The sequence below is a fragment of the Thamnophis elegans genome, chromosome Z, assembly GCF_009769535.1.
Source record: "Thamnophis elegans isolate rThaEle1 chromosome Z, rThaEle1.pri, whole genome shotgun sequence".
In the NCBI taxonomy this organism is placed as follows: Eukaryota; Metazoa; Chordata; class Lepidosauria; order Squamata; family Colubridae; genus Thamnophis; species Thamnophis elegans.
Window position 1 is genome coordinate 23098769 of NC_045558.1, and position 22134 is coordinate 23120902.

The following is a 22134-nucleotide window of genomic DNA, read 5'->3' on the forward strand; positions in this document are numbered from 1 at the left end:
GATGGTAATAGTTCAAAAAAAGGGTGCCCAGGATAAGATGGATCTTTAAGAATATTTTGAACATTCTTAACATATCTTCCATATCCAATTATCTTTATGATAAAGCTCAAGTTTATAGGCTTCCCTAGAAATGAACTTGAAAGATATAACTGGAAAATAGTGTCTTGCATGTTTCAGTCAGAAACCTAGTTTCCCAGCAATAAGATTTTTTTCTCTTATAGTTAAATTTTACATGGTTTCTTATCTCTGGGACATCTATGTCAGTCCAGCTTTGATTGACCTGCCCGTATTACCTCTTTCTAGTTTTCCTATCTCCCATTTAATAAAATGTAACAACTGCAATAGCTGGTTAGAACACTCCACATATTGCAAACGCCCCCGAGAGAGGCATGCTTGGAGACTTCCGGATCATCAGACTGACACGATATGCATCCAGAGGGCCAGAAGAATGGCACATGAATTTGATTTCTCTATTACTTATAAAATACTGACCTATAAGCAATGCACAACCATATATATATATATATATATATATATATATATATATATATATATATATATATATATATATATATATATATATATATATATATATATATATATATATATATATATATATATACACACACACACACACACACACACACACACACACACACACACACTTAAAGTCACAACCCCTGGTATGCCCAAGTATGGGAGGAAGGTCACACTTCCACTCTCTGTCATTAGGCTCGTCACAAGAGACCATCCAGACAGAAACCCAATATTTTTTACTGTTGCCTTTTTTTGTTACATTTGTTATATTTATGCTGATAAATAAATAAAGGGAGACTAGTATAGATCTATTTCAAGCTATTTAGCTCTCATCAGCTAGCCATACCCAAGTTTGGGAATTGAACCTGTGCTCCATTGCCTCCCAGGCAGGGAGTTAACCATTTGAGCTACAGAGAACGACTCCTTTATCAGCCAGCCAGGGTGGGAGGTATATACTTAAAGTCACAAAAAAAGGCAACAGTAAAAAATATTGGGTTTCTGTCTGGATGGTCTCTTGTGACGAGCCTAATGACAGAGAGTGCAAGTGTGACCTTCCTCCCATACTTGGGCATACCAGGGGTTGTGACTTTAAGTATACACCTCCCACCCTGGCTGGCTGATAAAGGAGTCATTCTCTGTAGCTCAAATGGTTAACTCCCTGCCTGGGAGGCAATGGAGCACAGGTTCGATTCCCAAACTTGGGTATGGCTAGCTGATGAGAGCTAAATAGCTTGAAATAGATCTATACTAGTCTCCCTTTATTTATTTATCAGCATAAATATAACAAATATATATATATATATATATATATATATATATATATATATATATATATATATATATATATATATATATATATGTTTTTTTTTTATTTATTTGTGCTGATAAATAAATAAAGGGAGACTAGTATAGATCTATTTCAAGCTATTTAGCTCTCATCAGCTAGCCATACCCTTACTGGGATTTGATGGAAGCAGTTAGCTTCCTCCCATAATTGGGGCTTACCAGGGGTTGTAAAAATCTTATATATATATATATATATATATATATATATATATATATATATATATATATATATATATATATATATACACACACACACACACACACACACACACACACATACATAGTTGATAATCACGTAGTGAATGCAGACACAGAGTATAAACAGAGTATAAACAGAGTCCAGCAAAAGTCAGAGAAGAAGTAAATGGAAAGGGAGATGGAACCATTTCATGGAGTTGGATAACAGCATGAAATAAAAGACTGTAATGTTTAAAATCAGACTGAAAATCAGGCTTGTCAGATGTTACATCTTTTCTATCCTGCTCTATGGAGTAGAGAGTTGAAGAGAGTTGAAGAAACCAGAAGCATTTGAAATGTGGATTTACAGACGGCTGTTATGTATAAGCTGGGTTGACAAAATCACAAATGAGGAGGTGATAAGCTGCCTGGGGAAGCAAAGGGAAATCATCAAAGCCATTAAAAAGTGAAAGTTAGAATATTTTGGACATGTGATGCGACACCCAGAAAAATACGGCATCCTTCACTTAATCCTCCAGGGAAAGATTGAAGGCAAACGAGGTCCAGGCAGAAGAAGAACATCTTGGCTTCAAAACCTAAGGGACTGGTTTGGACGAAACTGAGCAGCACTTTTTCATGCGGCTGTTGACAAAAATAGGATTGCCAACATGATCACCAACGTCCGATGACGGATATGGCACAAGAAGAAGAATGTTTTAAAAAGCAAAAAAAGAATGAACCCATCTTAGCAAAGGTAGAATGAATATTTGTATATAAAAGCTCCGTTGCATCTCCTAGTAACGTTGACAAACTCTCCCAAAAGAAGAACATTGCATTCTGTGGTCAATGGACTGACTCACTACTGTAGAAAGCAATTTCCTATCTTCTTAAGAAAAATGAATTGGGAACTAGGTAAGTATTTTTCCAAACAACATTCCACAAATGGGAGAAAAGCTAACTCTAATGCGTAATAACCTCTATGGAATTTCTCTGAAACACCAAACAACAATGCATTTAACTTCTCTGCTGGTTGTTTGTGAAGAGTATTTCCCAAGGGTACCACCTGTAATGTTGCAGAAAGCAATCAGCCAGGAAGCTAGCAAGAAGCAAATATTTCACTTACAAAAAAATCATGATGAATTTGATCAAACCATTACTTTATAGTGTAAGACATGTTGGTGCCAAAAATCTTGGAGTCTCTCAAAACTACTAAATTGTAATGTTTAATGTGGAGATGTGGTGATGGAGATGTGGTGATGGATTAGATTTGATAACTAGAACACCAAAAGATCATGAACTTCAATTTGTGGTGCTGTTAAGGATAAATCAAACAGAAATATAACAAAATACAAAAAGTAAAAGAAAGCAAAATGGCTGCCTACTGATAGTCTGTAAACAACTGAAGATATGTAGAAAATATGAGATAACAGAGACAAAGGAAAAACTAAATGTTAAATTCTGGAGAAAAACAGAAGACAAGGACCGATATCTAAATAAGCAATGCAAACAGGGTAACAAATGATTGGGAAGGACAAAGGGTTTACCTAAAATTGCAGAAATGAAGAATGTCTTTTATGCATATGAGCATAATAAAAGATGAAGACAATTTTTTTAAAAAAAGAAAATCTGGCATGAAGATAGTACAGTACAAAAAAGATCCTTAAAGCTGTGATAAGCATATCAGTTTGATCATTAACCATTTGATCATTTATTGTGGAAAGTGAAGTTAAATTGCTACTTCAAGAGATGGTGAAATACTAGCAAAACTGCTTAAAACCTAATAGAAAAATGCACTTAAAATGTTGCATTTTGTTTGCAAACAGGTATGGGAAAGACAGGTGTAGCTAAAGGGCTGGGAAAGATCCATTAATATTTCTTTACTAAAAAAGGACATTGGTAAGAAATGTTCATCAAACTACTGAAAAAGTGCATTGATCTCAGATGCTAGTAAGGATTTTACTAAAGATTTGGCAATTCACTTTTCCAAAATACATAGAATAACTCCCAGATACACAAACTGAGTTAAAAAAGGAGGAGGAGCAGAAATCACATTGCTAAGATCTGATAGTTAATGGAATGATGAAGAGAGTTAAAAAAAAGCCAAGTTTTCTTTTCTTTACAAAACCTTTTGGACTGATTTGACCACAACAAATTATGAATGGATCATGTATTTTTGGAAGAAATTATTTGATAACAAGAAAGTAACAGAACTGAAATTGGTACAACTAACTGCTTAAACATTGAGGAAAGTTACAACTGTATATTGTCATATTATTCTTTAACTCACATAGTGAATACATCATAAGAAATGCTGAAGTAAAAGAAATAGAAAGTGGAAGTAAATATTTTTAGAAGATCTGAAGCATGGGCAGATTAAAGGTAATTAAAAAAAGCTCACAGAAAACAAGGCAGATCAATACTATCACAGTTAACAGAAGCATGAGCTTATAGGAACTCAAAGAAGAAACTATTGACAGACAACCTGGAAAAATGACATCCTTCAAAGATTTGGAAGCAACTGAACAAACAATGTCAAAAAGGAAGAATTTTTAAAATAAATTGGGGCTAGCATACAAGTGGTATTTTATTACAATTTGATTTTATTAAGATTAATTGAAGTAGCAGTTAAAAGAAAAAAGAATTAATTATAATATTTAATTTAAGTGCAACTCCACCTAATTTTTTTTATAAAGGATTTTACTTATCGTGCAAAAGTCAACTGAAGCTGATTAGAAAAAAAGTTGACCTTTCTCATTCAGCATTCTGGGACACAGAGGCCAGACCCCAAGGGCATTGTTCCCTTTCATTATGGGCCTCTTGAGACCAATGTTTCTCAACTTTGACATGTTTAAGATGTGTGGACTGCAACTCCCAGAATTCCCCAGCCAGCAAAAATATTGCTCTAATAATATTTAGGGCAATATCTTATATCTTGTCAAGTGAATAAGGCGTGAGAATATTTACTGGTTTTGGCTTTTATCTGCATTTCAAACCACTATCAAAACTGTGGAACTGATCTGATTCATTTATATACCTATTCATGATGCAGTTCTTGGACAGTTTATCCCAAGACAACAAACTAAATATTCAAAATATAGTCATTCAAAACAGCAACTATATCCTAGATATATTTCAAAATCAATTTGCTTTTAGAAAGGAAAGCTCAAGTATTTATGTAAAAGGCTAACACAAGGGGGTTAAACTCATGTCGTCACGGCAGTGTCATATAATGTATCAGGACTTTTTCCCCCTTTTGCTAAAATGGGCATGGGCGTGGCCAGTGCATGACGCATTTGGCCCGTGGGCTGGGAGTTTGACAGACCTGGGCTAAGGCAATATCTCAACCTCAGCAACTTTAAGAAGTGGACTTCAACTCTCAGAATTCCCTAGCCAGCAATTGCTTTGGAAATTCTGAGAATCTGAGTCCACGCATCTTGAAGTTGATGGAATTGAAAAACACCAAGGTAAGATGGTGGATGAAATTTGCAATACATAAACTTAATACAGAGGATGCCAGGCTGGGGAAAGCTGTATTAGTTTAGCAAGAAAAAGAGATTTCATATACGTCACACAAGCTCTATGATCAGGTGGAATTAAAAAACAAGATGATCTAGTTGCTAAACGAAGTGGGTGTCCTATTAGCAATGCTGTCTTGATGTTTTGATAAGGATATGGAACATTAGCTGCATGATAACTAAAATTTGGCTTGTTAGAAGCATCAAATCACTCTGACATTTATCTAGCTTGATAATGCTGCCTAGCAAAATTCAAACCTCTACTATTTGGTTATAAAATAAATAAACAAATCATGGTAATTGTAGATCCTCTGATCATCCTAGAGGCCTTTTTTCATTTTAAGGCTAATAAGCATTCCATCTTTTTATGTAGTATTCTAATACTAATACAAAATACTATAAAATAATATTTTATTTTATGAATGTAAGGAAAAGTTTCAAGGTCAGTATAGAAGAATTCATTATTTGGTAGCAACTAATTGAAGCCAGTTTAGTACAATGGTTAAGGCCATGAGTTCCAGTCCCACTCTAGGGACAAAGCTAGCAAGGTGACTTTAGGTCTCTCACTTTCTCACAGGTTCAGAAAGGAGGCAATGGCAAATCACTTTTGAAAAACCTTGTCAAGAAAACTGCAAGGACTTCTCCAGGCTCCCTCTGAGAGTTGGATGTGGAAGGTGGGGAAAAGCAGCTTATTACAAATCTACTGTTTAAACATTTCAAAATCCATTGCATCAGAAGAGCATGTACAAGATAGTAGGGTACATCTGTATAGCAGCCTGTTGATCACAGAATGGGTGGATACCTACAAATCAACAGTTTCACCCAAAGCCCAACTGATCAGTCTATAATTAAATTAGGAATTGAACTCCACACTTTCTCATATAGGCTATAAGTAATTTCTGGGATCTGCTGTTGCAAAGAATGAGCAAAGAATAGGGTAGGTTATCAATACCTACTGATCGTGATAGTTCCTCCAGGTTTATTGGACCCATTCTTTTCTTTATCATCGATTGGGAAACAAACGTGACCAAGGGCTCATGTTCTGTTTGTGAATGTTTTAGAGGCAACTGATCAGCCACTTGGCAAAACAGCTGCTGGATAGAAAATATTATCTGAAAATCAGGAGGCTTCTTAGAACTACCTACTATACTGAATGCCCAGACCTAATACTATTCTACACACTGTATTGGTCAGCCCATTTTTCATGTTCCCGATTAGCTAGGACTCGGGAGGCAGACAATAGAGGGGGGATGGGGCCAGTCAAGGGTGGTATTTACTGGTTCTCCAAATCACTCAAAATTTGTGCTACCGATTCTCCAAAACTGGTCAGAACCTGCTGAATACCACCTCTGATCTGAAGGGACAAAAATATCAACTTTTCTACCCATTATTCAGTTCTGTATCTATCCTGATGGAAAACAATTGTTCTGTAATGCAAAAATGAGAAAGATCCCTTTGTAGCACAGAATGAGAGGAAATGATCACAGGGATAATTTATCACATTTATATGCCATTCTCCTTCCAGCGACTCTCATCCCAGCACTATGCCACATCATCTTTGATGTGAAGAACCTTTTAATCTAATGACTTTTTAGCAAGACAGAAGAGTCTTACTTCAAGTGAAAACTCAAGTGGGTCAGTAAGTGGCATGTCAGTAAGTAGCATGTACTAGGGCAAACCAAGACCCACTTGACCCAACACCCAACCCAAACAGAAGAGTCCATTATCAAATTATGACCTACTTCATACATTTTACCTTTGCTGAGCTTTCCAATTGTCCAGCTTCATTTTCAGAATTTTATTGGCTGACCTAAACAATTATTTTCCATTTATACCTTCCCACTATGTTCCTGCTATTTCTGCTAGCTATTTTTCATAGTACAGAACAGAGGAAGAACTGCACAATTTCTTTGTACTATTGTGGTCTACTGTTGTCTAGAGACTAATGTGATATCTAGATTTCAACTTCCAGAATTTTCAGAAATTGTCATGTTGCCAGTGAATCCAAAGAGTTCAACTCTAAATATCTGATTCCATCCAGGTTGGGGAAAGTTGGACTAGGAACACAAAGAAGGAAATATTATGGAATTGTCACCTGCTGTGATGGGCAACCTCTATATTTTTAAGAGAACAAAGATCATATTAGCCTGCCAAAGGTTCAAAATGGTTAGATCGGCTGGATTTTCCATTATTTCCTGGATTAGAGAAGAGTTTTAAGCTCTGTCAGGTGCATTTTCAGGCTTATGCTAACATTTTCATATCCTTTTGGATCTTCACAATGTAGGAAACCTTGCAATTATGTTATTAAATTTGGTAATATGATTGGTGGACATTTGAGGCCACAGAAATGAGCTCAGGGGCTATGTTTGATCTTTAAGCCATAGGTTGCTGTTCCCTGGTCAACAATGTGGTCAAAAGCCATGAAATACAAATTTATGCAGCCCATAAGCAAAGCTCAAATATATACAAGAACTTCATAGCTATTACATAACAATTACCATTCATAGCTACAAAGTATTGACCCAGCATAATAAATTTGTTTTACAGAGCCTGGAAAATTGCCTTATCCAATTACTGGTGTTGTGAATGGCCACACTATTCTTTTATTGTAAACATTTGAACTTTACATAGATATCTCACTGACTGAAACACTTGTGCTTGATGGTCTCTTGGTAGCATTATGTAGCATTTGGTCTCTTGGTAGCATTTTTTTTAAAGAATCTCAAAGGTAACACTAGGCATCCAGTGAATTGGGTATTATCCCATAAAACCTTCTTCCAAAATGAATCTCTTTGAGATCTTCAGGAATCTTTGCAGTATATTTGTACAAGCAATGGATTCAAGTTTTTCCTCTCTAAAAAAAGATCTCTTTTCTAGGATCTAGCTTATTTTCTATTTAGATCTTTTGATTCCTCAACCAGAACCTCATGTAAAATAGTATAAAATGGATATTGACTTGCAGAACATTAGAACGCTGAGTTCAGCCTGGGAATTTATTTTTAGAACAGACACTGGAGCTTACAAGCAAATAGAGAATATATAGGTATGCACACAGAGACAAAAACACACAATTTATATGCTGGCAAAGTGAGGAGAGAGAAAGAGAGGAGATAGGAGGTAGAGAGAGGTAGAGGGAGAGGGAGACAGAGAATTGTTATACTTAATAAGTTATGCTTAGGTCCTTATAACGTACACACACACACACACACACAAATCAGAAATCATTGCTTTTCATTGCAAATTAACCAGATTTTTGCTACTTTCTGCCAAAGCACATTTTAAAGAGAAATATCATTACTTCATGGAATTTCTTCATTTTAAAAACATAATAATTCAACATTTTAGCTTCCAATCACATAAAAGCTTATCCGTTTGCCCATCTTTATCTAGAAAGAAAATTCACTGGAAAAATACTACATATAGGGTCAGGCCACATAAACTCACACTTGGCAATCTGAGGGTTTAAAGCCACAAGCTGCATTAATTTATCAAAACATGGCTATTTTCTACAACGGAATACTTGTCTAAGAAAATCAAGCTCAATGCTTTGCTTTGAAAACCTGGCCTAGAATAAATCATTACTGACCTTTAAGCAGTGGTTGGTTGCTAAAATGTGAATAGCCAGGATTAAGTCCTGCCAAATTTATTTTACAGCTCAGGCTGAGATTTTGAAAAGAATCAGAAATGACTGCCGGGCACAGCAGAAATTGGATCAAAGCTTAACCTAAAATTACGGACCTGTGACCTAGAGGATGCTGGGAAATGTAATTCAACGTTAGAAAGTGGTTAGCCATGGCTGGAGTAGTTCTACAGATATAATTGAGCCTACAGGTTTATCCTTATATATATATTACATTTCTGAGATTACTGGTTATGTTTTAATTTGGATTTTCCTTATGTGGAATTAACACTCAATGGATTTGAGATTTAAGCTTGAACAGTTTGCTCTCACACTTCAAAACTTACGATAAACCTAGAAAACTGTCATCTATGGTGTTAGAGATTTCAGCAAATGTACTTTGAAACTGCCAACAATCAATTTACATCGAATCTCCTAGATTAGGGATGGGCAATTGGTAACTCTCTAGATCTACAGTATCTTCAATAACACTTTATATAGTCTTAGAGTTATGTGAGAATGAGATACATTCTGTGTGAAATATTTGAAGGAAATCAATGAACCATATAATATTCACTAAAATTATAATGAGAAAAGTAGATGACTTATCAATCATTTTAATGTTTGAGTTTTATTTTTGCATATGATTAACAGCCAACTACAATTCTGCTCACATTTAGAATATCTGCTCTGATAATACCTGGTGCTCAACATAAGTTGTTGTCTTTCTGAGACAAGGAATGTTGTGGTGTTTGTTGACTTTTGTAAGTGGCAACATGACATTTGAGAGGAACTTCAACAACTCCAGGACCAGAAACAAGATAGTGAGATCCAGTAGAATCCAAGACCTTGTTTGCTTGTACCTAATTCACAGAATCTTGCTAAAGTAAAGTTATAACTGTATACATACATGTAGTCTTCTACTTATGACCACAATTCAGCCCAAAATTTCTGTTGCTAAGTGAGGCAGTTGTTAGGTGAGTTTTGTCTCATTTTAGACTTTTCTTGGCACAGTGGTTAAGTGAGTCAACACAGTTGTTACTAATACTGTTGTTAAGTGAACCTGGATTCCCCTTTGGCTTTTCTTGTTAAGTCACCACGTGAATCTGAGACACTGCAACCCTCATAAATATGAGTCAGTTGCCAAACATCTGAATTTTAATCATGTGACCATAGGGATGCTGCAGTTGTCATAAGCGTGAAAACAGTCCTAAGTGACTTTTTCACTACTGTTGCAACTAAAGACGGTCATTAAATGAGCTCTTGTTGAGGACTAACTGTATATCCTGAGAGATTCTAGGGTTCGGTTACCCTGACTTTCTTCCCATTTTTCCATCCAGCTCTTAATGTACAGTCTCTTAATCTGGGCTTCTCCCTGGAAAATCTCTCTGTTGACAAAGCACTCCCCTGCTGCTCCTACTGGTGCAAATCCATCAGAGTCTTGGGCAAAATCCTCCTGCACAAAAAAATGGCATTTTCCTCTCCTGGTCTGTCCAGCTATAGCTTTATCAAATAACTGGTTGGATAGTTGACCAAAATTATCAGTGGAAGGCAACTGAGAGATTAATTTTCTTCCTGTAGCCAGGGCCAGAACCTTGCCAATAAGACTCAGGAATATAATGGCAGACAGAATAACAGAGTTAGATAGGACCTTGGAGGTCTTTTAGTCCAACCCCCCTTTATACCTTTCTGGTCACAGTGGTTAAGTGAATCCCTGAAGTTGTTAGTAACAGAGTTCTTAAGTGAATCCCCATTAACTTTGCAAGTCAGAAGGTGACAAAAGTTATCACATGACCCCAGGACACCGCGATTGTCATAAATATGAGCCAGTTGCCAACCATCTGAATTTTGATCATGTGACCATAGGGATGCTGAAAGGGTAAAGGGTCTCGGCCTATATCATTTGAGACAAATGGCTGTCCAGTCTCTTTTTAAAAGCCTCCATTGACGGAGCACCCACAACTTCTGAAGGCAAGCCGTTTCACTGATTTATTGTTCTTACTGTTAGGAAATTTCTCCTTAGATCTAGGGTGCTTCTCTCCTTGATTAATTTCCATCCATTGCTTCCTATTTTGCTTTCTGGTACTTTGGAAAATAGGTAGACTCCTTCTTCTTTATGGCAGCCCCTAAAATATTGTAATACTGCTATCATGTTGGCCCAAGTTCTTCCTTACATTCGACATACCCAATTCTTGCAACTGTTCTTCACTGTATGCCAAATTGCTGCTATAGACCTGACTGTGATAGAACATAGCATGATTATCCGGGAACTGTTTACTACCCCACCTCCACTGATCCAGCAGGATTTTGTTCCTCACAATATGCCAGTTTCAAGATGCAACCATGGTTAAATTTTAGCAGTGTGTTTGTGTTTGTGTGTGTGTGTGTGTGTCTGTGTGTGTGTGTGTGTTTCAAAAAAGAAACTTCTAATACCTTAAGTAAGCATGATCCATTATACACCAATATTTGAAAATGAAAAATAAAACCTGGTCTCATAAAACCTCTGAAGAACCTCTGAACTATGGAGAAACAAGGCATAAATACAACAAATGAACTGCCTGGATACTTATGTGGAAACAATAAGAGAGATGAAAGGTCATTGGCAAATTGTACTCAATGAAGAAGTGGAAACGCTATGGGGCATATCATGAACTGGCCACTATATTAAGACATGTGGAGGATATAACTCGATCGCTCTCCTCACTCTGCAGTTTATCTTGTACTAATATTATTCTCTTCCTCTACTAAAACTGAGCAGATGTATTAACACTATTATCAGTGTGCATTTTAGAAAGGACAGCAGTCTTCACTAAAAATAAACATAATCAAGCAGAGTATAACACTGCAGGCTTATGAATTAGTATCCACCTGCAAAAGGAATCCCCAAGGACCATTTGGGACCATTTGCCATTATCTGTTCTGAAATCTATCTCGACAGTGAGATTATGCTAGTTTCTAACAGGCCTTCAGATATATTATATATATTCCTATAGCTAGGAATTTCCCACTAACTAAATCAGAGGAGCTTGTTATTATTATTTTTTTAGATGTTTTCTTTTTCTTATGCTTGGCTAATTTTACTAGCCATAGCAAAGATTGAATATTTCTTTATGCAGATTTGTCAGATTCCTGTAGCTAAGATTTGTTAAATGTGAAGACTGAATATTATCGTACCTTCATTCATTCACGTATATAAAAAGCCTTGAATTATTTTCATTAAATTGAGACAAAACAATTTTCATCTGGTGATATGAGAATGAGTAGCAACTCCTCGCCCTGAGAAAAGCATCCCAGATTCAAAGAAATGACCATAAGAGCCAAGAAAAAGTTTGGGCACTTTTAGTGGAGCAGTCTCAAAATTCCAAGTGTTTTTATCTGACTGGCTCACTGTACCCATTCACAAAGAGAAAGAGAGAGTTGGCCACAGTGGTCTACATCCTGGTGAACTCTCAGATGGATTATATAAAAGGTGGACCCTAAGACTGCCATTAAAGATACCCTGAAAACCTCCACTAGGAAAGCACTTTAAAAGATTGGCAATGTTTTTCAACCTTAGTAACTCTAAGAAGTGTGAACTTCAACTCCCAGAATTTCTCAGCCAACCCTGGATTAAGACATACAAGTTATGTATTGATTAGCTTTGTATCCCTTTTGTGCTAGAGCTCAAACTGTGGCACTAAAGGAGCTCCTTCCAGTTTTATTGGATTACAATGATAACTCTTTGTGGACTGAGAGAGAAAGACTTACCCAGAAAATGGCCTCCTACAGTTGAGGATGGCTTTCCAATATGAGCCTAGATATTCATTAGGGAGATTATCTGTTTCCAGGCTAAATAATGCTGCTACCTTTAATGCCCCAAATACTTAAGCAAAAGTACCCAAATAATGTCTCTTCAAATCACAACTCGTCCATCTTTTAAAAGCTATATAGGAAATTAAGTGCTTTTTCTTTATTGCGTGTCAATAAATGATAAAGTGAATAGCTTATACCTGTCCCATAGGGCAAGGTGCAACACATATGAAATAATTCAGTATTAAAGAATTTAGAGCCCCTGGATTTGAAGGGTCAGAATTTTTTTTAAAAAAATCAAAACGACCCAGTTCTTGGTTTCATCTTCTTTTATTTCAGAATTCCAGCAATGCTTTGGACTTATTTTACTACTGCTTATTGTTAAACACCTGGGCATTATAAATCTTGCTTGATTTCTTGCCAATCAGACGTTCCTACCATTGCCCTTAAATGTGAACACAGCTTGTTCCCTTTGAAAAGAGAAAAATTAAAATAATAATTTAAAATGTGCAGCACATTTTGCTTTACATGTTGGAGCTCCGAGATAAGCTGGAAAGGATATCAAATGTTGGTGCCTTATTTATTGAAAGGTTACATCTCTCCTTCCAAGCAATGAAATGGGAAAGAGCAAATCAGGAAGAATTTTAATATGTCCCTAACAGATGGTGCACAGAGGCTTTTTTGAAAAGGAAAAATTCAATGCCACATTTTTTTAAAGGGTATAAAGATAAATATTTCATTTCTTTTACGCTTAAGAGAGTTACCAGAGGAATTTGGAGATGTTTTAAAGCATCATTATCATTCAGCTACATTGAGAAAGAGAAATTAAAAACCTATTTTTGAAGGCATCTGTGGCGATTAATAGTAATAATATAATGACACGGGAATCTTTTCCCCCCTTTGTTTTTAATCTTTCAATGGATCACAGTTGAATTTCTTTTGTTTTTATAATAATTTAATTAAATCATAAAAAGAAAGAAGAAACATATACTAAAAAAATAGAAGAATAAAAAGAAAAAAATAGTGCAGAAAAGGTAAAATCAAAGAAAAACAAAAAGAAAAAATAAGAAAATAATGAAGAAAAAAGAAAAATATTTAAAGAAATGGCTTTCCCTCTCATAAGAAGTATAAATAATTTTAGCAATTTATCAATTCTTTTAAGATTCAACAAATGACTCCTCCTCATATCTCATCTTCATCTATAAACAAATATTTAATATTAAAGTAATAAATATTTATAGTTCAGTCCTGGTTAGCAAAATTCTATTTACCAGAGATAATAATATACTGTAGCTATTTTAATCTTGATCAAATGAACCAACTTTATATTTTTACTTTTACTTTTAACAGTAATTATCTTTAGATGCTTCAAATACTGACCAAAAACTTGTTTTTTTAAAAAAATATATTATTATTTGCCCCTTCTCACAAAATTCTTCAAAACTTTAACAAGACTCTTTTGTAAATCCAATATACAAAAGTTATCCAGGTCACTATTTTGGTTTAATATTTTTGTACATTAAGAAAGCAGGTTTCATAAATATATTCAGTTTAGCATTTCTCTTCCATTTCGTTTGTGTAGCTTTTTATTTTTAAAGCCACTTTCAAATCGCTCTGTGTTTTGCCTGATAAAAACTGTTCCATAGCATCTTTTAAACATTCTGAGCATTCAATTCAGCTATAAGATTCAGCTGGTAAATATTCAGAGAAAATCATCCTACCTATTATTTATTTATTTATAAAAGTTATGCACCACTGACTCTGTTAATAGTGCTGGGTGGCTTACAAGGGAAAGGAAAACAAAGCTGACATCCATTAAGAGATAGAAAAATAATAACACCGCTACCAACAGCAGTAGCAAATAGAAAATATAAAAGTTTGAACTATGGAACTAAATGGCCTTGCAAAAATAAATAAATCTGAGCTCACTCATAGATTGTAGTACTTCAGAAGGCAATAAGCATTCAATGAATTTTTTTTCAATGTGGTCTAGCAGAAATCTGGGCAGAGCTTAAGCGCTATCCTGCCAACAATCCAAGGCTGTCACCAAAGCCACATTTTTCATTGAGACTAGCCCATTCTTATCAGCTGAATGTTTTTATCATTTTGGAATGGGCAAATGGCAAGTCTCCTTGCCACTGTCTGGTATTAGTGCTGGATGCCCAAAGACCACTAAATGCAGCCTTCCCCTTAAAGGGGATTGCAACTCTATCCAGAACAGAAATATGTTCTGAAACCTACATTCTGTCACTTTAAATCCTGAATTTAGTTTTATCTTATTCTCCTATATCCAGTTCCTTAAAGTCTAGATACCTACAAAGCTTGGGATGATTTCCAAAGACTGGAAATCAAGAGGTATAGTTGCGTATCATCAGTGTATGGATGATAATTCCAAATCTGACATCATTCCACCTGATATCTTTCCCAATATAAATCTAAGTAATCTTATCTAAGAAAAATGGTGCAAACCAGGGGTGAAATTCAGCAGGTTCAACCTGTAGTGGAAATTTTAAATCATTCGGAGAACTGGCAAATACCACCTCTGGCTGGCCCCAGAGTCGGGTAGGAGTGGAGATTTTGCAATATCCTTCCCCCAGGAGTGGGGAGGGAATAGGTATTTTGTAATACCCTTCCCCCAGATGTTAGAAGGGAATGGAGATTTTGCAATTTCTGTCCCCCAAGAGTGAGAAGGGATTGAGAAGGAACTGAAGATTTTTTCTGAAATCTGCAAGCAGATATAAGTTGATTAAAATAAACATTTCTGTATTGCATTGCAAATATGTTACCACACTTATCTAAGAAGCAGACGTTTAAATATGGAGAATGAGGTAATAAGGAGAATGGAAGATATCAAAATGTTGTTGCTGCTGGAATGTTGGGTATCACCTGCCAGTGAATTCACTGCCTAGAATTTTTGGAAATTTGTGCAACTATTATAAGGCAATCAAGGCAGAGGAAATGTATTTAAATCAGGGGTGAAATTCAGCAGGTTTTGGAGAACCAGTAGCAGAAATTTTGAGTAGTTCGGAGAACTGGCAAATACCACTTCTGGTTGGCCCCAGAGTGGGGTGGGAAAGGAGATTTTGCAGTATCCTTCCCCTACCATGCCCACCAAGCCACACCCTCACAACCAGTAATAAAAAAAATGAATTTTACCACTGGTGCTAATTATTCAAAATGGAGCTCAGGTGGCATATGAGCATTGGCCAGAATTTGGATTATCAGCCTAATGCCACTTTCATGATTTATATGGACAGAATGCTCCTCCTGTGAGGCACACCAGTGAAATCTCCATTATGTTCATCTGAATTTGTTTCTTAAGCTATTCTACTATGGCTTAGTCTCCCTTCACTGTTTAGAGCATGCATGGCCATGCTAAACTCTAAGCTACTGGGCATTCAGTAGCTCCTATGCCAAGCTTCCAAGGAGGCTATTGCTATTCTCTGCAACACTCATGCCGCTGATGGAGCGACAGTCAGCTTCAAGAAAACTTCTTCAAGAATAGTCTGAATAGAATCGTATCAGCTTCTGTGGGCAAATTAATCTTGTGCATGTCCCTTTGCACTGGAGCAAACTTCACCAAGAATGGTAAAGCCTGTCTTTCTGTAATCCAGGGTTTGAGCAACCTGCAAGAGCATACTTGTGTCATTCCCCATCCTGCTTTTGTAAATTCCCAGAAATTGTGCCCTTGAGTTTCAATAGCAAACATTTCACAAATGACTGCATAATTTGCTATCACTGGAAAGAACAAAATGGTATATCGGTCATTTATAGATACAATATATCATCCTGCCTAATAGTAATGCCAGCACTGGAACAATTTTTTTAAAAAATGAGGTTGCTAGGAACAGACAGAGCATTTCCAAAATTCTTTCTAGAATATCTGTATGACAGCAATGCAGAATACTCACCATTTTTCTTTAAATATATATTTACTCACCTATTTAAGATCAGGTAGAACAAGATTAGTCTAAACAATGTAGCAATCTTAACATGATGGATTAAAAAAAAAAACCTAAGTATATTTACCTTATTTGGTTCTTTGATGAGAGTCCAACAGGGATTCAGAAAGGTAATAATAACCAGAGTTTTTAATAGCACTTAGACTTATATACCGCTTCTCAGTACTTTACAGTCCTCTCTAAGCAGTTTACAAAGTCAGCATATTTCCCCCAACAATGTGGGTCCTTTTGCCAAGAAAAGTATATGAACAGGAGCTAAACCAAGTTTCATACTTGAATGGGAGACCATTAGAAATCCAAAGCTATGGGCTAAATTTGGAAGTTTAAAAAAAAATCCCAGAAGAAGGGAATGGAAATCAAATCCATATGATTGCTATAAAAAAAAATGATGTGGACTTCTCTAGGTAATTCTGTGAATTAAGCTTGACTTGAGGTGGTGTGCCAATCTATTAGTCTTACCAGGCAGATCAGCAATATAAGCTAAGAAAGTGATATTCTTACTTTATTCTAAAGTTACAGTACAAACGTCGTGCAATCTGAAAGAATAAATTCCCTGAGAAATTAGGGAGGGTCTCTTTTGAGCTTCTTGCCTTGCCTAGTACCCAGCTGTGTGCTATGGTCTTTTTTTTTATCTGGCTGTTCTCTAGATAGCATCTCTTCTCCCCATCTCCCAAGGTCTTCTCCACATACCATTATACGATCTTAAAGCCAGATTAATAAGATTTCCAGGACTTATCAGAAGCATGGCTATCTCTGCTTCACAGTTCATAAATATATAATAGGCTAATTTAGAGCTTCATGTGTATTATGTCCACTGGCAAGAAAGAAAGAGAAACAAGGAAAGACAAGTTTGCTTCCCGTCCCTCCCTGGCCAGCTCCATTGACCAGTGACTTTGAAGGCAACAAATAAATCCTTCTGAGAATTGTGGATAAAAAGTAAGAATATCAGTTTTCAAGACAAGTGTAACCATTGTAGACTAATATAACCCAGCAGAGATAATTCAGAAGAGATCCAGTGGAGAGGGCAACCTAAGTGTCCCATCAGCTAGGGCAGTGATGTCAAATCTTTTTGGCAATGAATGGGCCATGACAAGGAAAAGGAGCTGCCCAGGGAGTTGTGCATATTGAAAAATGAACTTCTGGTTTCCAGCACGTGCATGCACACCAGCCAGCAAATCTTCCAGTTACTGCCGTGCATGTACATGTGAAAATCAGCTGGTGGGCACGCATGCTCATGTCAGAAAACAGAAGACCAGTTCTTCCAGTTTCTGGCACTGTTGCACGCACAAAGGCCAGTTGATTGTTGCATGTTGCATGAGAAACCCGGAAGAGGAACATGGCTCCACGTGTCACTTCAGACATGCATGCCATAGGTTTGCCATCACGGAGCTAGGGGCTTCATTTGGCAGGTCCTGGGCAGGAGGCAGAAGGCCTTTTCTGCTTCCACTTTATGGAACACTCTTCCCCTTGAAGTGAGGTTGCCTTCATCCCTTTTATTTTTATGGAATTCCTTTAAGACCTGGTTATGTTGTTAGGTTTCCGGACCTCAAGGAACTGATGAAATATTAAGATGGCCACAGTGTAACTAACATCTACTCTTTGCCTAATATTTTTTAATGTTTATTTTTGTGCCTTTGATAAGTTTAAAAGTTTTTTAATAATAATAAAGTATTCATATTAAGACTTATTTGAATATATTGTTTTCAGCTGTGTTAAACCCCACCCAGAATAACTTGTTTATGAGATAGGCAGCTATGTAAACATGACAAATACATAAATAAAATCAGCTATTTGGCCATGAACAAACCTAACCGTAACCATTTCTGCAGAAGTTATTATGAAATAAATGAAAACAGAAAACAAACTGCAATTTTCCAGTGACTTATCTTTCTGTAGAAAACTACAATGTGAATCTTGGGGTGCTAATGAGTCCGCCCATTCACACTTATCATGTTCCCTTCCTTACTTGATACATTGAGTTTTAAAGAAATAGTCTGCAGAAATGGTTACAACTTAGGTTCCTGCAGGGCCAAATGGCTGGTTTTAAAGAAATAGTTTTTGAATGGGAAGACCATATGTTAGCAAAGTGCCACCACCTCCAATGTTATTTTTATTTCCAGGAATTCTCCTGGAACCAAAAAGGTCCCATGGGGAGAAGCCTAAGATAAGTATTGCAAAGAGCAATAGGACATCAAGTAATAATTCTACTGAACTAGGCTGTTCAGGTCAACCAGACTGTGAATGGGCCAGTCCTGACTACCAGGGTGGCATCCTACCAGTTTAACAACTGGTTCACTTCGCACATGCTTTGTGCACATGTGCTTCACTCACATGTACACAGTTGTCAGGAAGACAGCTGAGGCGTAGCAATCCACTCTGCCACGCCAATCAGCTGGGCTCAAAAAGAAGGAAATAAAGGTAAGTATAACCCAGGGGCGGGCAGGGGGGGGACACCTGAAGGATGGAGCAAACCAGTTCAGTCTCAGCAGATCTTCAGAGCTAGTTGTATGCCAAAACCGGGCCAAACCAGTAGAATCCCACCCCTGCTGCCTGCCAATATTTTAGGAAAGTACCCATGACATCAAAAATCCCTTTTTTAAAATTGATTGCATTTGTGTGCCCACAGCACAAAGGCGAGTTCCTATCGGTTTGTACTGGTTCTTTTGGTGGCGCCATAGGTGGTGCCATCTTTTTTTTTTTTTGCTTCTGCACATGCTCAGAAGAAATTTATCATTCATTAAAAAAAACTTTGGGTAAAGATTCTGGATGAATTAGTGTACTGAATACCATCAGACCCACTAATAATACTAGTGCATTAGCTGATCCTTAAAATGGACAACATCAATTCAATTAATTCAGTTAATAATGATCAAATAAGAGCAAAGTCCCCTGGCCTCTCTGATCTCCTTAAGAGAGCCCTTGAAGATTGAAAACCTTTGCAGTCATAGAAGTCAAGAAAGGTCCACCCCATTCCAAGGTTGTGTTGATATTTAATCTATTAAAACAGATACATTATTACATGAATTTGTCATGAATTGGAAAGTCAATGTACAAAGCATTTTTTTCTTCCTGGGAAAATCATGGTGTCTAAGGCCTCTTCTATACATTTGGAAATGATGCCACAACTGTCTATTCTATGGCTTTGCAACTCTATATATAATTCAGCTAAATGAGTACTGCAAGGATTTTTTTGAAGCATTAAAGCTGAAGCTTCAGAACAGGCAATTTATCCTTGGTGGGAACTCATATCAGATTCTTGCTTTTCAGCTCCACCTGCCATATTTTTCTGAAGCTTAAATTAATGGAAGTGGACACCATATGGTCTTGCCACTTTGCCACCAGGCTTCTTAAATGAGAGGTGACCAGATGGTTCTTTCCCTCCTCCACCAGCCATTTCACCATAAAAACAAACTTTGACATGGATGGATGGATGGATGGATGGATGGATGGATGGATGGATGGATGGCAGTGTTTGTGCTTGGTCAGCTGTCAGGATGCTGTTCAGCTCATGAAAAATCCCAAATATTGAGAAAATAAGACTCTTGCAGGATGCCAAAGAAATGTTTCTGGGATAATTTGATGAAGCTACTGATTATGCCCTATAGGAGACTTTTAAAATGTTTTTGCATCATCAATCTTTAATTCTGTTTCTCCTCATAATTTCAGATGCATTATAAAATTATTGATGAATCTTTCCTACCATTGCAAACTACTGTTAATGTGAGTGGTTGTGAAAACAAAAATGTTTGCAACATTGCTGCAAAATTAAGAAAAAATGTTTCTCAAATTAGAAAAATTCTGCAAACATAGTTCATGCATATGTTAGCATTCTTGAAGAGTATCCCTCCAAGAAAACAAGAACAGTGTTAAAATTTCTCAGCTATTTTTTTCAGATAACATCTCTGAGTTAAGAGAAAGAAACAATGTGTTGATTAACTGTGGTGTGGCAGAGATTAAACTCTGTAACTAGAAAATATTTTGCAGTTGTTACCACAATGACCTCTACTGGGCAGTTGGTCTGTACGTATTGCATTAACAAACTTTATAAGGCTGGATTACTATTCAAACCACCATAGCCAATATTGTTATTTTAAGAATGAAACTATTATTAGTAATAGTTATATACAAAACATCCATGGAATTCCACAGCACGTGGCTAGACTTTAATCGGGATATACCCAAGCAAAGAAATATCAGAAGTGGAGCATCTTTAGAAATAATGATTGAGCAGTAATCGACCCACTCCTTTCATAATGGTATAATTTATTTGACATTCATAAAGATTCAGCAAAATGTAGCTTTGCAATTGGATGTACTTATTTTCTCATTCAAATTGAAGGATCTCTTATGGTGATGCTTCCCGGGTTATGACTTATTGACAAAAATAGCAAGAAGCCAAAGAAAGCCTCAATGCAATTTAGAAGAAAAGGAAGGAAGGGAAGGGAGGGAGGGAGGGAGTTATAAGGGTGCTTTAATCTGGATTCTTGCATGGTGCAGAAGATAGGACATAAGGGCCTATATGCTCCTTTGAAATACCACATTTGTATAATTCCCAGCCTTTCATAAAAATAGGCTACCCCCAAATAACCCACATGAAATGTTTGAAAGTTATTTGGATGCCTTTATTATGATACTGGAGTAAAAGTACTACAGAGTGTGTGTGGTGTTTCTCAAATCCCTCTGGAATCTTTATTTTAAAAAAACCCTATTTAAAGCTTTTCTTTAAAGAGGCTTCTATTTCAATAGGCCTGAGCAAATATGCAGGACATCATCATAGGTTTGGGTAAATATTATTGATTATATACTACATAAGCAAACATAATCCTTCACCCTTACCAAAGCAACTTACCTCTGGAGGAAAGCCTCTACAAATAACGTCTGTGTGTGTGTGTGTGTGTGTGTGTGTGTGTGTGTACGTACATATACACATACATACACAGTCCATGCAAAATCTCTGAGCATCTGCAACAATGAAGGAAAAAGGGCAGAAACCAGCAGAAGGGCCTAAAGGAGCTGAAATATTAGAACACTTAGAGGTAGCTCCCAGATGAATTTCAGATGTAAGGATATGCTTGTGTGCCTAAACAGCTTTCTATAAACAGGAAGAAAGGTTTCCTTTCCTAGTTGAAATGCCTGACCAATTGAAAGCTGGGGAATGACCAGACCTGACAAAGCCTGTTGTTTGCAGCTCAATATCATAGGTGTTTTCACACAATATATTCAATCAGGTCGTGTGGTTAATTTATGGCCCCTGTATTATGCAAGCCCAAAAATGAATTAGTTCAGTAACAAGGTTAATCATTTTGCATAAATTTAGCTAATATATACCTCTACCAATACATTTTTTGCTGCTGGATATTTCTATGGGCCCCATAAACAGATATTTGAAAATGTAAATACCAAGGTTACAAATTGGGCAGAGGGGGAGTTAGTTTAAACTGTGTAAGACTGGGCAAAAGCATTTACTGCTGATGCCCTAATCCAGAATGAGTTAACTATTACTGTGATCACAATATCAGATCTTTGAGATCTCCAAGTAAAGCTGATTTAAAATTCCCAACATCTCACATCAGAGACTATGCTGTTTGGGCTTTTTCAAAATTGCTATGGGACAACATTGGGAGACCCCAAATTTCCCTCCCCTATTATAGAACAACTCCATAAACAATGTGAGATTTACTTTAGGGAA

General features: G+C 36.5%; 1 protein-coding gene across 1 annotated transcript in view; it reads right to left on the bottom strand.

Annotated features, from left to right (window-relative positions):
• The window catches only part of GPR158 (G protein-coupled receptor 158), a gene marked incomplete at its 5' end in the record, with an annotated part of 150260 nt that overhangs the window by 119197 nt on the left and 8929 nt on the right, over nt 1-22134 (bottom strand). The window lies entirely within an intron of this gene.